This window comes from Acomys russatus, chromosome 26 (assembly GCF_903995435.1).
Source record: "Acomys russatus chromosome 26, mAcoRus1.1, whole genome shotgun sequence".
Taxonomy (NCBI): domain Eukaryota; kingdom Metazoa; phylum Chordata; class Mammalia; order Rodentia; family Muridae; genus Acomys; species Acomys russatus.
Window position 1 is genome coordinate 39,981,396 of NC_067162.1, and position 10,287 is coordinate 39,991,682.

Genomic DNA, 10,287 nt, shown 5'->3' on the forward strand with positions numbered 1-10,287 from the left:
TTTCTTACCTATTTCCAAGAAACAATAGCTAATAAAAAAAAAGCGATTTTTAAAAGTGCTGAAATTTGCTGATCTGGACAGACATGGAGATATTCTAGAACATTCTAAATATTTTGTAGAAAGAGGACAGGAGGAAAATGGTGAGTGCATGCATTTGTATCAGGATAATATTAACTCTTACGCATCTTCACAGTGGGGTGAGATCTAGCCATTTTGTCGATGAGAAAATTGAGTGAGCCCCGGGGTAGTTGAGGAGTTTTCTTGGTGGTAGGTACCCACATTCTGGCCATAATAGAGTCCAGTCAACTCACATCCATCTTATGTTCAAATAGTCAACATTTCTACTCCACTCATTTCATCCAGCCTTCCTGTAACTACTTTTTAGCTTCAAACCCCTTGACACCTCTTCCTGGCTGTGGTTTTCCCCTCTTTTGAATGTGCCTCTGGTTCTATCTAAAAAAAATGAAAAGATTTTTAAGTTTGGGAAAACGGAGCAGCCTCTCCAATACCAGTTTAGGTTTGCTTGCCTTAGGTTTAGCACGGAATCTGTACATCTGTCCTGTGTTTCCAGAAAAGTCTTCAATCTTTCACTTCATATGGTGTACAAGTGTGTGTGTGTGTGTGTGTGTGTGTGTGTGTGTGTGTGTGTGTGTGTGTGTGAGCCTGAACTTGGTCACTAGCCATCATGTCATGTCCCCTAATGTAGGAGACACAGTCCGAGCTGCAGTGCTGACTGGCCTTGGTGGATTCTAGCGGCTCTCCTTGGGGGCTGGGCTTATTCGGTCCACATTGCTTTTCTTGACCGCTTCCCCTGACCTCCAGCATTACTGTCTATGGATTATTATTATTATTTTATTTTATTTTTTACTGAGGGAGATGCTTAGGTATGGTCTGGAGGAGATAAGTGATTTGGTCAAATCACTATTGCCAAAGCTGAAGATTCCGGAGCACTTTAATAGCTCTGGCTGACCTCTAAATGAAACGGCACCTTCGGTTATTAACATCTCTCTCTCTACTTTTATGATATTTCGGAATATAATTTGTCACAGTTTTTTATCTGCACAGAGCAAGCTTTAAGCTTTTAAAAATGTGAGTTATCTTTTTACAACTGCTAACAATTACACATCATGGACAGGCTGTTCTGAAAACCAATTATGAAAAACCCGGCCTGGAGTGGGTGCAGGGGCTCTGGAGTGGCGTTCGCTGCTCTGAGTTGTAGATTTCTGAACCCTGGCCATGGAGCTGCCTCTCACTTAGAAACTCGGAGCCAGATGCCAGGCTTAGCAATGGCCTGCAGATCTGGGAGATAGGACAGGGCCAGGGAAATTAGCTGTCCTTGTTCTGTATGGACATCTGATAAGCAGGATGCGAGGCTGCTCCAAGTTGGAACAGGGAAAGGTTTGCTTGCTCTAAAAAGCCCGGAGATGATTATCAGGAGGGCATTTCTGGGCTACTGTGCTTCAGACCTCAAGAAGTGGATTTGCTCCGATTGCGCAGGTGCTGTGCTGGGCTCCAACGCAGCAATGCCTTTTGCCTCTCTCTCCCGCCCTCCCCTCCCCCGTTCTCTGTGGCTTCGCGGAGGGAAAGTGTCAGATCCCACTAGGGCTGCTCATTACCCTGTGTCCCAGTTCTTGAGCCAATTGGGTTCAAATTCTGGCCCTGAAATTCTGTTTGAGCAAACCGCCTCGTCTCTTTCTGCCCCAGCTTCCTCTTCCGGTAGCAGACTGGAACAAGCAGTGGAAAGCATGTTGAAGGATGCCCAATGATTCAGTGAACCTACTGTGCTGGTTGTGCCATTGGTGTCATTATCCTTCAGCACACACTGAGGGCTATGCCATTTGCCCCATGATCATCGAATGACAGTGGCAATTGGCTTAGCCCAGGGCACCCTTACTTGCCATTTTTACTAAACTAAAGGGTCTTATTTTGTGGCAGTTGAGATTAGAATGAAGAGCTGGCAGGAAATGGTGTGAAAACCAGGGGCAGATTTTTAAAGTATGAGATTGAAGGAAACATTTGTGGTTAGACCACGAAGAAAGTAGGGCAGAGAGTAAAATGGGGGTGCCCTGGATGTGGGCTCACCCACTCTCCAGGTGCAGCTCCCCTCCAGCCCCTTAGGATGCCCCTTGGGCCCAGGCACCACCTTCCGCCTCCAGGAAGGGCTCCTAGGCTAAAGCACCTTGTGCTACCTGATTCCCTAGGGTTCACAGCAAAACAAGCGCACCCTCCTCTCCCAAGGAATGAAGCAAGACAATTTGACAAATGATACAGAGGGGGAGAGACTGAATGGGGATGAGAGAAGAGGAGCTAGAGGCAGGGAGAGGAGAAGGGAGGGGGACAGAGGGAAAGAGGGGAGGGGGAAGGGGGAAAGAAGAGAAAGGAAGAAGAAAGGAGAAGAGGGCAGGAGTAGGGGGACAGGGGAAGAGAAAGAGGGGAGGAAAGTGAGGGAGAAAGAATAAGGACGAGGAAGAGAGGAAGGAAAGTAAAGAGGAGTATGGGGGAAGAGAAAGAGAAGGATGAGGAGAAAAGATGGGAGGAGGAAGAGGTGGAGGAAGTGGATGAGGAAGTGGATGAGGAAGTTGGAAAAGAAGAATGAGGACAGGGCAAGGACAAGGAGGAAGAAGAGAAAGAGAAGGATGATGTCAAAGAGCACATGAAGGAAAAGGAGAAAGAAAACAAGGAAGAGGAGGAAGGCGGGAAGGAGGAGAAAGAGGAGAAGGAGGAGAGAGAGCAAGAGAAAGAGCAGGAGAAGGAAGAGGAAGACTAAAGGATGGGGGTAAACAGAGGCTCAGCACCTTCCCTAGGTACAGGCTGTCATATATTATCTCACTTCAGCTGTGTGGTTAGCGCAGACAGGTCTTATGATAGTCACCGATGAAGATTTTTACAAATAATATGGGATGCACATTTTTGTGGGGTGCACATGTGTGGGAGTGACACTTGCCTGAAGCTCACCCCAAGCCACCATGCTAAGTGGTTGGCACAGATGGGCTCAAGACAAAACTTCTACTCCTGCCCTGGGAAGCCCAAGATTCTGAAACCGTCTATTGGGCATCACCACCAGGGATGCTTAAGATTGGTTCTGATGTGGGCTCTGCTTGAGGCAGGGGATCTCCTCTGCTTGCCTCTGGGCTGAACCATTGGAGACACCCCAATAACCATGCATTGGCCTTCCCCTGGCAGCTCCCACCTCCTCTTAAAAGAGCAATTAAAAGACTCTCTTCCAGGAAGTGATTTTTTTCCCCTCCTCTCCAGGACCACTGTCTGCCCCAGCCTCAGGGGTAAAACATCCCCTTTGCTCAGTCTCCATGGCAGGAAATCTATGCAGAGAGGATGGGCAAGATCTACTCAGTGCTCACTTCCTTTATATTACTTTGCCTCTGTTATTTCTCATTCCTCTCCCCGGCTGTTTTGGTAGCCCAGGTTTGCTGGTGGGAACGGAGGTTTCTCTAGATCTGCAAGCTTGCCTCCCAGTGACTGTGAACATGCATGGCTGGGAAACACACAGAGCTAGCCCAGCTGCTTCTGACCTGGCAGAAACACACCCAAAGCTGCAGAGATGCTGGGCACCCTCTGTTTCATTCACCCGAAGGACCCACAAGTCTCCGGCGTAAGGGCTGTGCAGAAAGTCACAGTCTTTGTTTTCTGAGGCTTCTGCCTGCAGAGCCTCCTGTCTGTTGAGCACTCTGTGCTAGGCCTACTCCTTGCCTCCCCCTCATAATTTCTCCTTAGGGGAACTGGTTCAGCTTCAGCCCAGGATCCAGGTAGCCAGCTTCATACCAGCTTCCTCCTCAGCAGCCTAGCCATGAAGATCGTGGGGTCCTCTTAGACCTCAGGCCATCTATCCAGAGGCAACTTTCAGACCTAAGATGGTAGCAAATACAAAATACATTCTTCCTTCCTTCCTTCCTCCTTCCCTCTCTCCCTCCCTCCTTCCCTGCCTCCCTCTTTTCTTTCCTTCCTCCCTTCCTGTTCTAGGGATCAAACATGGGACCTTGGTCTCAACAGGCAAGCATTCCACAACTGTCTTCCATTCCCAGTACAAAACTCTATTTTTGAGCATCTAAATGCGCTAGGCACAGTCCGGTCCCAAGCACGTGACAACCAACTGTCCACATCCACATCTATGTTCACGGACTCAACCATGAATCAAAATTATTTTTTAAATTTCACATTTCATTTTCATTAGGTGTGTGTGTGTGTGTGTGTGTGTGTGTGTGTGTGTGTGTGTGTGTGTGTCAGGGCCCACCTGTGCCACAGGTTCTTGTGGAAGTCAAAGGTAACCTGTGGAAGCTGATTCTCTTCTGATTAAAGGCAGGGATGTCAGCCTTGGCTATCTTGCTAGCCTTTCAAAAATATGTCTTAATAACATACCATCTAGGGTAGAGGTTTATCTGAGTTACTAGAGTGCTTGTGTACCACATGGAAAGCCCTCCTTTGAGCCCTAGTGATGGGTAAACTAGGTATCATTATAAATGCCTATAATTCTGGTACCAGGGAGGTAGGGGGCAGATGGGATATGAGTTCAAAGTCATCCTCAGCTAAATAGTGAGTTTGAGGTCTGCTTAGGCTATACAAGGCCCTGCCTCCAAAAATGACACAAAAGAAAACTAACAGCCTGTACACTAATCCCCCCATCCACCCCCCCCCCCCCCCCCCCCACACTCCCCAGATAAGACAGTGGAGCAACTTTTTAGTTGATACTCATATCACAGCGGGTGTTATGAGTAGCTCAGATGCAATTTAAAATGATGGGCTTCTTCTTCCTCGGGAAAACACCAAATGGCGGATGACGCCGGTGCAGCGGGAGGGCCCGGAGGACCGGGGGCCCAGGATTAGGAGGGCGAGGCGGCTGCCGCGGAGGATTCGGCAGCGGTCTTAGGGGCCTGCGGTCCTGGCCTAGGCCGTGGCCATGATCGAGGCCTCGGGGCTCGTGGAGGAAAAGCCAAAGACAAGGAGTGGATCTCCGTCACCAAACTGGGCCGCCTGGTTAAGGATATGAAGATCAAGTCCTTGGAGATTAATCTGTTCTCCCTGCCCATTAAGGAGTCCGAGATTATTGACTTTTTCCTGGGCGCATCCCTAAAGGATGAGGTTCTCAAGATCATGCCAGTGCAGAAGCAGACACGGGCCGGCCAGTGGACCAAGTTCAAGGCTTTTGTCGCTGTTAGGGACTACAATGGTCACGTTGGTCTTGGTGTTAAGTGCTCCAAGGAGGTAGCCACTGCTATCCGAGGGGCCATCATCTTGGCTAAGCTTTCCATTGTCCCTGTGTGGAGAGGCTACTGGGGGAACAAGATTGGCAAGCCACACACTGTTCCATGCAAGGTGACAGGCCGCTGTGGCTCTGTTTTGGTGCGTCTCATTCCTGCCCCCAGAGGCACTGGCATTGTCTCAGCTCCTGTGCCCAAGAAGCTACTGATGATGGCCGGTATTGATGACTGCTACACATCAGCCAGGGGTTGTACTGCCACCCTGGGCAACTTTGCCAAGGCCATTTTTGATGCCATTTCCAAGACCTACAGCTACCTGACACCCGACCTCTGGAAAGAAACTGTGTTCACCAAGTCTCCTCATCAGGAATTCACTGATCATCTTGTGAAAACCCACACCAGAGTGTCTGTTCAGAGGACCCAGGCTCCAGCTGTGGCTACCACATAAGGGTTTTTACGAGAAAAATAAAGTGGATTACTTCTGTTAAAAATAAAAAAATAAAATAAAAATAAAAATAAATAAATAAAATGATGATGGGCACAGGTTCCAAGCAGACTCTGCCTCTTGGTATAAACTTCAATGCTTGCAGATGTTGGAATCTGCCATAGTCCTAGAACTAAATCCTGTAGATACTGGGGAGCGAGGTATCTGTTTCCCCCTCATTTTGCCCTCCCATAAACACTGTGAAATAGGGTTTGTGCTCCTCCGCTTATGTTGGAAGGAAGTGCTCCCACTGAGCGCATCTCCCAAGCCCGTGATCTTCCTAGCACACTGTGTGGATGTTTAGGAAGTGCTACAGATGGAGAGCTAAAGCAAGGAAGCGCGGGAAAGAGGCGCTGCCTCAGATGGTGATGAGGATGCCTGCTCAGAGCTGCAGCACAGCCTCCTCTCACTCGTTGTCGTAGTGATTGGCTTCTCTATTCCTGGCAGCCAGGAGGAGTCAGACAGAAATTCTTCCTTCCAGACTGTTCAGAAGTCTGGTCTGCTGGGAGGCTCTCCCTCACTTCCGCCTGGTCCCACGGGCCAAAGTGCTTCCTCCTCCCCTGGGCCTCCCGGGTCCTCAGCTCATGCATCTTTCACTGGCTTTGTCTTGCTACATTCTGACTATCTGGTATCAGATGTCTCCCCAGCCACGTAGAAAAACCACATTTTTCTTAGTTTATTTTTGTGGTGCTAGAGCTTGAGTTCAGAGCCTTGGACAGGCCAGATAAGCCACCAAACACCGAGCTACCTCTCAGCCCTAGTCTTCTCTAAGTTTTAGCTTGGACTGTGGGACCATGTAAGCAGTAGGCATTTACTAGCTGTCTGTTGAATTCATTCACTGCTCTACCTAGCAGTGAATGAAGAATTATTCTTGGCTTAGTGTCTGGCAGGTAGGTGGGCCTGATGATGTGAACCCAGCACAAGGGCAGAGGGAGGTCGAGGTGGGCTTCAAGCTGAGGTTGGGGGTTCTGTCCATACCTGAGCCTATCAGGGTCTGAAGGCTCAGCCAAGGGGTTGGAGTTTATTTTATTCTTTAAGATTTATTATTTTTACTTTTAAATTACATATCTTTGTATACAGATGCTCACAGAGGCCAGGGGTCTAGGGTTTCCCTAGAACTGGAGCTAAACATAGTTGTGAGCCACTCAGCATGGATGATGGGGATAAAACTAGGTCCTCTGATGGAGCAGGATGTGCTCTTGGCAGCGGAGCCATCTCTCTAGCCCAGGAATTGGATTTTATTCCAAGCACCACCACACAAAAGACAGAGTGTCAACAGAGTGGTGGCATGATCCACTGTGGACCTTTGAAGACTGCCAGCTTAGTGACTTTGCTTTGGGGTGAACTGGTGGCTTCCCTAACTTCCTGTCCCCTGACATCACTCTTCTAGTCACTGTGACAAGGTACCCTACAGAATCAGCTTGAGGATGGGAGGATTTATTTTAGCTGACAGTTTCAGGGAGTTCAGTCTGTCACAGTGGGGAAGTGCGACAGGCAGCACACCTTTGTCACATCTTGGAGAATCAGGAAACAGGGAGGAGACCAGAATCTGGGTGATGAGCCTTGAGCCTTAGCAACATTGCCCCGCATCCTCCAGTGAGGTCCTACACCCTGAAAGGCTCACAGTCTCTCTAAATGGCACTATCAGCTAGAGACCAAGTGTTCAAAGACAGGAGCCTGTGGGGAGGACATTTCCCATTCAAGCCACGACACGCGGATGGAACGTGAGAAGAGTTGAAAATGGGCTTTTTGAAGTTAAAACTAGTGTGGTCGCATCACACTAGAGTGGCTCAGACTGAATTCAAAACCTAGGGCCATTTTTAAAAGCTGTGTCATAATACAGAGAGACATGAAGGCGGGACACCATGTGACCCCAAAGGCAGAGACTGGACTAAATGTCTATAAGCTGGAGAAAGTGTCAAATTGCTGCTACCACCTTGACCTGAGTTGAGCCTGGGATGGACAGTGAAAGCAAACCTGTTGTTTTAGTAAATTTTCATGATTTCTTGCTAATGGAGCCAGAAGAAAGTCATAATGATATGCTCTGGGGGTGATGTAATGAGAGAGAGAGAGAGAGAGAGAGAGAGAGAGAGAGAGAGAGAGAGAGAGAGAGAACTAGACAAACAAGAAGCACTGAGATAGTCAGGGTCAAAGGGTCAGGCAAGACATCAGAGCAGCCACATGCCCTTCTGGTCTTTTGGCCAATGGAGCACCACCTACTGGCTTAACTATAGCGTATTGGAAGAGAAAATGATCCACTCTCTTATCTAGGAGACCAGATCTCACTCCCTGATCATAGACTGCCCTTGGGCACGGAACAGAGCTGAAGGTACCATGAAGTTCAACAGAGGGAAACTTAGATACAGAACCCCTCCACCCTGGTCTATCCCAGATCTACATGTACCAAGCCTGTAAATGGCTGCTATGCTTAAAGAAAAAATATGTTTAAATGGATTCAGTTAGGGGGGTCAGTAGTCTAGAGAAAATGGGTTCCTCCCAGCCAAAGTACATTTACTGTCATGACTTTTCAAAGAGATAGAAGCTACAAGATGGGGAAATCAAAAGATAAATTTGACTTTTATATATCCAGAAGGCACCATACACTCTCCTTACAAAGCCTCTTTAGGCTCATAAGCAAATTCCACTAGGAAGTCACTTATGAGGATAAAGAAGGTTCTAGAATGTTCTGGTCCGCTTTCAACTCAGTGGATGTCACATAGCCTCGTGTCCTTAAAATGGGTGAAGAGGGGGTGAAGAGATGGCTCAATGGGCAAGTATAAGGACTTGAATTCAGGGTCTCTGGCATTAACCCAAAGCTGGCAGTGGCAGCTTTGTCTGTAATGCTGTGCTGGGATATTAATGGGAAACAGATAGATCCCTATAGCTCACTGGCCAACCAGTGTAGGCAAACCAGGAGATTTTGTTCAGTGAAGGACTCAGTCTCCAAATCAGATGGAAGACGATAGAGGAAGATACGCAAAGCCAGCTCCTGCCCTGCGTGCAACAACAACAACAATGATAATAAAGTAAAATGGGCAAACAATAGCTCTTCTTCCTGAGATTTTGGAGTATTTTAGGACAATATACCAAAGCACAGGTTGTCATCTCTCCATACAGCTGTGTGTTGGAATCACTTCAGGAGCTCCATAGAACACAGATTCCTGCCTCTGCCTCATGTGTGGTTGACTAGGACTGGGGAACCACCTGACCATCAGGCTACCCTAGGGTAGCATGTGAGGGGATTAATGCCATGACACAATTGGCACACGTGGCAAGCATCCATCACTCTCAGTCCCTGTGGGAGGTGTGACCTGATGTCTGCTCTGCAGTGGTGGGTTCAGCCTTGTACAAATGTCTTCCCTTTCTTTGGAAGGTGGTTACACTAGTCACTTACCTTCTATATCAGTCACTGATCTTGTTGATATGACAAAATAACTGGTGGAAGCAACTTAAGGGCGGTTGGCTTCTATTTGGCTCACGGTCTAGGGGAGACGGCCCATTATAGGGACTGCAAGCAGGTAGAAGAGATTCTGTCTATGGTGGAAGGGAGTTGTGGCTGATGACGTCATAGCAACAGACAGGTACAGGAAGCAGGAGGCACCGGTGAATAAATATAGCCTTCAAGAAGGCTCACACTCTGTGGCTCGCATATGCCAGCTCTCTATCTGAGAGGTGGCACTCTCCTCAAACAGCATCATGAGCTGTGGACCAGGAATCCAAATACACAAGTCTGTGTGTGCCTATGGGGATGCTCAGCTTACCTGTCTGTAAAATGAACCAAAACTCTGATCTTGTGAGTTAATTTTCTAGGAGAACAGACAGTCATAAAAGGTCCTGGCACATAGCACCAGGAGTTTGACACAAGACACTACATTTGATTAGGATCTTTTTGGGTCTCCAACACCTCTAAGGCCACATGCATGGAATACCTATCATGGGTTTCTTCACAGTCCCTCACCCATGTGTGGAGGTTGAGAAGCATGTGAGTACAGCTCTGTTCTTTAAATAGCGCAAAGCACACATCTGACTCTGTGTTTATCTGCCTGCTGGAATCAATGGTGTAAATAATGGCGCCATGTGATATTTGAATATTTCTACAACTCATATTTTTCATTCTAATTAAAGCCAGAATGTTCCCTTTTAGAAATGAGTATGAATAATAAAAACCCAGCTGCCTGACTATGAACACTGTAGTTTTTGTTGAAAAAAAAAAAATTGTAAAGGGCTGGGAAGTGGAGGCTGGTGTGGCAGGCTCTTTCCACAGGGGCTGATGGCCTTAGTGTAACAATCCTGACCTCAGGGACCTGCTACCTCCCGTCCCTGCCTATACATCATCTGGAGCCTTCCTGGCGTAGTTATGGAAACTGATAGGAAAAAATGCTCCTCTTCTGTATATCCATGGGGCCAAAGAGGCCTGATGTGGATCCTGCTTCCCAGCTGAAGGGTCCTCCTAGTCTTAGGATTTCCTTATGACTCCAAAACTTTAGCTAGCTCTGACTGCCTACGGCTTTGCCTGCCAGGCAACAGGTACTCTGCCGGGGAACAGGCCTGAGTGTGGAATGGAAGAAATAATCTCGTCTTCTACTTCTA

General features: G+C 47.9%; 1 pseudogene; it reads left to right on the forward strand.

Annotated features, from left to right (window-relative positions):
- The first annotated feature begins 4,782 nt into the window (after positions 1–4,782).
- LOC127209489 (40S ribosomal protein S2-like) lies at positions 4,783–5,683 on the forward strand (annotated as a pseudogene).
- The last annotated feature ends 4,604 nt before the right edge of the window (positions 5,684–10,287 follow it).